A 7,971-nucleotide genomic window follows, 5' to 3' on the forward strand; every position below is an offset into this window, starting at 1 on the left:
CTTCTTTCGACTCTCGAGCCCCCTGCAATAGTCACTGACCCAACGATGCCGACATCTCACCGAGCTTGGCTTGATAAACTTTGACCCGCCATTCTACGCATGTCCTTCGCCAAGTTCACGGGCTTGATCGCTTGCTGGCCGCAACCTTCGCCCCGCTGCTCAGACGCCTTCGCTTTTCGAGGGCATTGATGGCTCGCTGACACAAATACCTATACGTCCATCGAGGTCGAATAAAGAAGGAAAACATTAGACAAAAAGAAAACAAATGGCAAGAAATTGCTAAAATACAGGCACTTACCGGCTTGAAGGGGAAGGCGCGCGCCTCCTCTCCGAAGGAGCTTCGAGGTCCTCGATTCTTAATAGCCCCATTTGTGAACCGAGGATCATGTGGTCCATAAAACGGACTGCTTCAAGGACAGTAAGGGTGACACAGGGCGCCTCATCTCTAGAGAAGATGGCCCGAACCTGCTCAGCTTACGGCTCTGCTGGAAAGGTGGTCGGCATCAAGGTCTACCGCGAACGCCTCTTGTCGCGAGCTTTAGTGGAGGTGCCGCGTGGCCGCACTTCACCGGGAGACGGACTGAAGAGCCGCCGCCTAACACACAATGAATCGGGCGCTCATCCGACGACGCGCTGTTAAGAGTCAGCCGCCAAGGTCCACCTTCCGCGCGGAGGTGCTGCCCCAATTCGGCCGCCTTCTTCTTCCCCTGCATGCCAAGCATGAGGCACCTTTCGAGGACTCGCTCATCCTCTTTGCCTCGCGCTTCTCTCTCTTCTGGCCACCGCAAGACTTAATGTGCCGATTTCTCATTTACACCATAAACTCGCTGATTAAGGCGTTTACTCTCGCAGTAATGACGAGCCGGGCTTTGATGAGGTTGGCGAAGAGAAACTTTGATAAACCTTCCACGGCAGGGACCTCCACTCACCTCTCGACCGCTGACTTGATTGGGTAGGCTTACCGCCTGCCACCTCGCATAAAAGAAACTGAATTAATATAATCGGTTGATAACACAATCAAGGAATCCACCAACCGGATGGCCTACCGTGATTTGAACACGGTGGAATGTGGAAACGGATACGTGTCCCGAGGGAGACTCTCACACCTGGACAACAAAGACTCACGCTTCTCCACGCCTCGGGAGGCTCAGATGGTGCTGACAAATGGCTACGATCGTAGCCTTCACAGCTAGTTTGAACCCATCCCCATGATCGGCATTACTTCGATGTCGCATGCATGGGAGAACCGCTTGTATGAAGGCTCTCTTTGCAGCCCATGCCAAGGCCGTGATCACACCCACGCTACCTGTGGTTGGGGTTGAACAGCCGGAGCATAGCCTATTTGCTTCAGATCCTCCAACTGCAAGGCAGAGGGAGCCTCACTCATGTGGCACGTCAGAAAAAGACGACTTCACCATCTTTCTGATCGCTTGTAGATTCGGTAGGACCCGGGATCTCTATGCCTACCAATATGGGATAAGATACTCAACCCAAAACTCGATCTCCTCTCTGATCCCGCGGCCTGTGTAATCTACGCCGAAGACTAGATCCTTCGAACAGTCTATCGCACTCTAGGTAGCCGGGAAAGACTACCGAAACCTCGCCGGGAGAGATGGTTCTGATACCGCCTCCGCGACCAGAGGTGGAGGCCTCGGCCGGGCGCATCGCGCTGCCTCTCAGGCTCGCACCTACATGGCATGGACTGCCGCTATAGATAATAGACAACGCACGGAAGGCTATTAGCCCTTTCGATGCCATGTGTCACAGTAGCCGGGCTCGCTTAGCATTTCGACATCGCATTACCCCATCTCGCACGGGCCCTGCCGCCTAACATCGGTCAAAGAGACCATCCGATGACTCTCATCGAACGCTGGGCTCACGCCGAGAATGACTCGCCATCTGACATCTACAAACCAGTGGAAGAAAGGAAACGGCTCATACCGGATGCTATCCTCATCGATTCCACATCACATTTGGCGTTTAATAGATCATCAACGGAATCCTACCTATGGTCCATAGTTCAAACCAAGGAAGGACGTGACTTTTAAGGTATGCAAAGGGAAAAGGAGATGCCGAATCGGCACCTTGGTTTAGCTTCGAGGATGAGCAAATCAGGTTTCCGGGATGGTCTAGACAAAATCGCCTCTTCCTACCGTGGTGCCGAAATCGCCTGATTGCCGCCGCAAACGCCGAAACGCTTGAATAATGGGCTATCGCCGAATCGCCAGAGCTTCGCTACTGGCAAAGTGAGTCTCCTCCTGTGGTCACCTTATTTATAGGCGAGTCCGCAATAAGACACTCGAGAAGCCAAACGGGCGATTAATGCCTCAGACGCTATCATTATTTCCGCCACGCGTGTCGCCATCCTATGGGGATCGATGGCACGCGAGGCGCGGAAGTCAAGCGCCGCACGCTTCGCTGTCTCCTCAACGCGACCTTCTCACTACCCAAACGCCGCCAACGGCGAGAACGAAGGCTCAGAGTTGAGCTCCTTCCATTAATGGCCCTACCAACGGTAGGGCAACGCTTTCTTCGAAGGCACTTCAAATCCCTTCCGAGAATTCTCGCAAGAGGACTTGGGGACTCTGTTTATACCAAAATGAACAGCCAATAAACATTTGACATGTGACCAAGCCGAGCTATGGAGCCTTCGCACCTAGCTTCGCATCTTACCTACCAATCGCTCTATTAGGCAACCTTGGCATCCGATCACGTGGCAGTCACACAATCAATGTCCAGAGTCCCACATCGAAACTCTAAGTAAAATGCACACCTCCCAAGGCCTATAAAAGAGGGCAACCATCTCAGCAGGTAATCAATCGAACTAACGGCATACCGCCTATTGATCTGTAGTTCAAACTTACCAACCAGACTTACTTAAGCATCGGAGAGCCTTCGCCGTATCACACCGGTACTAGGACTTACCGAGCGTTTGCTATCTTACAGGTGTAACTACTACTACCGAAGTCATAGCATACCAAGGTAACAAAATCACAAAGTTATGCGGGAAAAGGACAGAACCATTTTTCTGCGTCAACAAGAATCTAGCTCCTTTTGAGTGGAGAACCTTGTATTGCTATGTCATTTCAACTCTACCGCTTCCGATTCTGAAATTTTTTTCTTCATTCAAACAGTATCTTGTGCCTAATTTTGCCTTTTTTTCTAGGACTCACCCTACTTCAAATTCCTTTTGGGTCTGGTTAAAGACTATTCTCTTATATTTTAGATTTTCTTGACTGAAAAATAACCTTTGATTAGCAACACACAACTGATACGCGTGCATAATTTTGCTTTGTTCTCTCTTTCTCCCTCATGGTCTCACCCGCTTCACCTTTTCATTTTGACAGCACAAATTGGGTAGAGGTCACAGGAAAGGCTCAGTTCATAACAATAACTGGAACGAGGTAATTAATAATCATACGTAAATTTTCTGTAGTCTGTCTTAAGAAAGGAGTTTTTGGAGAATACTATGCTTCTACTCTACTAATTCTTTGAGTTTGGCTTTATTCTAAAAAAATATGCATGTAGCTTAGATAATTTATTCCTGTGTCACAAGCTTGTTGTAATATTGTGAAAAACAGGTTGTGTGAAAGTGATAAGTGTTTTTATGTCTGAATCATGCTGTAAGATGAAATGCATTAACCACAGTGATGATAGTATATAAGAATCTTATAAGCATGCCTAGGTTCATGGGTCTTTATTAAAACCCATTTAGATGTTGAAGTTTTGCTAGCTTGCATCTGTCATGCATGATATTTAAAGCACCCATTTGAACCAGTTGATGTTGCGTGTTTAGTTGTTGATCATGCTATGGCTGGCTTCAATCTCTGTATCATAAGAGAATAATATATATTTGTACTTATGGTACATGTGGCTTATGAATTCTTATCTCACTCTTAAATGTTGTGCCTGCTTGATATATATTTGCACTTATGGTACATGGCTTATTTATTTCAGAGTTTAATTTCATCTATAAGAAAATAATATACTTGAAATAATTTAGTACCTTGGACTTTTTAAATGTTCATATTTCTGCAGTTCGTGTTTACATTTTACATGCTTTTTTTTTTTTAGTGTAAAGCTAGACAGAAGGACACGTATATCCAAATGGAATTGGATGAGGTGCGAGAAGAATTGGCAACTCATGCCCTATAATGGCTTTTTGATTGAACTAAACATTCCTCCTTCATTTTACATGTCTTTCTAGCTAGTATTTTGCATATATATAGACAAGTACGGATAATTTGTGGTGTGGGGCTGGAAAAATTGTGATTCGGATGTGACAAGTACGGATCATTCAAGTGTTTTGCTTATATATATAGACAAGTATGCATATATTTAAATTACTATTTATATATATGTTTTTTTATCAGCAATGGCAACACAACATGATTTGGAAATGATGCCTTTTTGATATTCTAAGACATTAACCAAGTAAAGTGTGGCGTGGATCATGCAAAATGCCTACACTTTCCTTACATAAGTGATGCCTATTGTTTATAACAACTTCAGTTTTGCAGAAAATAACTAAAGTTGAAAGATTAAAACAACCACCAAACATCTATGATCACTAATGCCTAAAATTAGAAGTAGCATTAGCATTTATATAACAACCAGCGCTATTGGAGGTTTTTCATGTTGGCAAAATAGAAAAAGCGAAGACTTATAACATAATTCGCAACAACACTATTTGTTTATGGGATTTTGTAATTGATAATACATCGATGATGGGTGCGTCTTCAATGACTAGTTCGCTAGTGACTTGGGAGACATAAGTCGCCTGCGCTATCTTTCTCTTGCCCTCCTTAGTGGTCAGCCCGGACTCATAAGAGTTAGCTAGAATGGTGTTGATCCGTATGACTTCTTGGGGAGGTTCCTTGGCAACTGCATCTCGCTTTGCTGGATGGCCTTCTTTGCGATGAATTTCGTGCAATGGCCGTTTCTTACCAGCTCATCGAGGTGCATTTTCAAGGCATTGCAATTATTGATGTAATGATCATGCTCCTTGTGGAATGCGCAGTATTTACTGGTGTCCCTTCTAGCCGGGTTCTCTCTTTAGGGGTGGCGGTCTCCTCACCCATGACTTGTCCTTCACTTGTGCTAGGATCTGGTGGATCGGGATAGTAAACTCAGTGAAGGTTTTTGTTTTCGGGACTCCGTCCTTGGGCCGCGATATGCTCTTCTCCTGGTTTTTGTGTTCAAACTTGTTGTTGTTTTAGCTTTTCTGCCTTATCGGGTGGTCACACTTCTGGATTTCTTCGTGCAATCGATCATCGTCCCAAAGTGCGTAGCACTTGCAAATCCTGACGAACATTCTTGCCAAGGTTTGGCTTCGGAGTTGTGGCCAACTCACGGTATAGCTCATGTTTGGTTGGCAAGCCCTTCTTGAAAGCTAAGTATGCAACTAAGTCATTGCATCCTATGATGTTTGCCTTCTCAGCCTTAAATCTTCTGAGGTATTCTCGAAGAGACTTGTCCAGCTTCTTGTGCCAGTTGAACTGGTGGTCCACATGCTCTTTGACCGTCTGGAATGAGTTATGCTCTTTCGTGAAAGTGAGAGTGAACTCCTTGAATCTGCCTATCGATGCAGATAGTAGAGTGTGAAACTAGTCTTGAGTTGCTCATGGAAAAGTCATTGCGAACACTTTACAACCAGGGAGTCGTCTGCCTTGTACAAGATCATGGTGCTCTTGAAGTGCCTCAAATGGCCCTTGGGATCAGAGTACCCCTTGAATGGTGTGATGGACGATGTTGTGAACTACTTCAAAGGTGTAGCCTGCTCCACCTTGTTGGTAAAGGACAAGGAGTTGACTCGATCAATTTCCCTACACAGAGCTACCTCTGTGCTTCCTTAAGTTGGAGACCATGGAGTCGGTCATTTACTAGCCTCTCGACATGTTCTACCTCGAAGGCTGGTGGCTTGGTGTCTTCGGTGTCTCGAGCACCGCATTGGATAACTTCCTTCTCAACTTCCAAGGGTTGATCCCCTTAGCTGTTCTGCCAGTGGAGCTGATTGAGAGATTGAGATTGTGAGGATCCCTCTACAGCTTGCTGCCGTGTATTAGTTCTCGAGCGGGTTGGTGAGCGTCGATCGTTGCATTTGTTACACATTTGTTTGTGAAAAATGGATTTAAGCACGCTTTGAGTATTATTTCGTGCTCTCAATGAAAGCACCAATTTGTGGGAGCGATTTTCATTCCCAAAGAATATTCGTCTAAAGATTCCGTCTTCCTCTTCGCTTATCTTTCTCCCTGCAAAACAATACGGAGTAAAAGACCATACCCGAGGTTGTTGGCCAAAGATCCTCCGATGTCTAAGTTAGGTTGAGTGTTTGTAGGAAAACAATAACTAACAATAAGATGGAAATTTCCATAGGGTGAGAACCGAGTGGTTGGAGCCCTGTGTGGTGGCCGGAGCCTTATGTGTGAGAGAGAAAGAGTATGGCGGCTAGGGTTTGTGAGAGAGAATTTTTGCAGAGTTTCGGACAAAAGTTTTGACGTACCTCAACCCTTGGTGTAGCCATGTATTTGTAGGAGCCTCGGAAGAATAATTCCACATATGAAAAGAATTATTCTTCCCCAATTTGGAGAGATTGATGTAATTACGGATTTGATTCAAATCAAATCCCTAATTAAGGCAAGAATCGAATAATTCCCAATTAAATCAAATAACTCCCAAGTAAGTCAAATAATTCCCAAATTGATTGGCTTAATTATTTGACCTGATTCGTAGATATTTTGCTTCCACAATTCCCATCACAAATTTTAATTTCTAAGACTAAAGCTCGTGCTGAATTTAATTTGGCTGACGACTAACGCAGTCCATATAATTATGCAATGGATGCATTTAAATATGTTACGCACTACCAATTAGAATTCATAAACTATTAGCAATCTCGTTCAATGACTTTGATTGACGAATATTCAATCATTCAACAAATTGCTTGGACATTTGAAATACATGGAAAAGTACTAAAACATGTGTTTTTTGTTTTTTTTTTTGGGTACAATAAAACATCTGTTTTTGTTGTGCTGTGTTCTTTGCATGATCATAGAATACATGTAAGCAAGTAAAGTGGCCATGGCCAATAAAGAAGGAAGTGGCAAAAAACTTATACAGCCTACAAGAACAACCATACAGAGAACTATGAGATGACCTAAGATTATATTCCCTCCAAAGTCGATCAACCAGATCCATATTTCTATAAGCACCAAATCATCCTTATTTCCGTTCTGGTTTATGGTTGGTAAAGAACAGTTATATGTTGTTGTTGCTGGTACAGTCCGCACACTTAACGGGTCCCTGGAGAGCCTGGTGGCTTTTTATGTGGGTCTATTGACTTCTCATGGTTAATAATCTTCATCTTCGAAAATTCCGTATCGATCTTCTCTTCTGTAATGAGAATACAAAACTTTATTAATAACTAATCATGCTAAACAATTTATCAATGTACACATACATATACATGGCGCTCCTAAAGAGAGATTTCTTTTATTTTCAGAACATGGCGCTCCTAAACTATTTTTAGTCTCTATTTAACTATTTGGGAAAGAGACTAACCGGTTTCTGAAAATTGGGAAACTCCAGCAAACACGACTTTGGATGAGAACAACAGCAATAGGATGAAGAGACTCACGTAAACAGCATTGGCCTTGGGAACCATTTTTTATGATAGACAGGTATAAGTTCCCCTCCTCCTTTCTAAATCACCCACCCCCACCTTATATTATATATAATGCCAGTAAACACCACATGGGGAAAATAAAGTCAAGGTCTTTGCGTGTTTCACAAGCAAAGGTCAAGGCTTTCGGGACAGTGGATCCACTTGAACGGCAATCTTAACGTTGAATGACTTGAATTGATGAATTCAGTCATTCAACAAATTGCCCCTGCCTCCACTGCGGCTGCGACGGTTGTGCTTGTTGTTTCAGATATCTTGAAAATCATCAACATCTCCTATGACGACAACTT

General features: G+C 44.0%; 1 long non-coding RNA gene across 1 annotated transcript; it reads right to left on the reverse strand.

Annotated features, from left to right (window-relative positions):
- Positions 1-6,957: 6,957 nt before the first annotated feature.
- LOC148919291 (uncharacterized) lies at positions 6,958-7,697 on the reverse strand. Its single transcript, XR_016125360.1, has 2 exons — positions 7,561-7,697; positions 6,958-7,392 (listed from the first exon to the last, which is right to left on the reverse strand). It is a non-coding gene; the product is annotated as an uncharacterized LOC148919291 (long non-coding RNA).
- Between the last annotated feature and the right edge of the window lie 274 nt (positions 7,698-7,971).

Source organism: Prunus mume, linkage group LG3, assembly GCF_029339155.1.
Source record: "Prunus mume cultivar Tortuosa linkage group LG3, ASM2933915v1, whole genome shotgun sequence".
NCBI lineage: Eukaryota > Viridiplantae > Streptophyta > Magnoliopsida > Rosales > Rosaceae > Prunus > Prunus mume.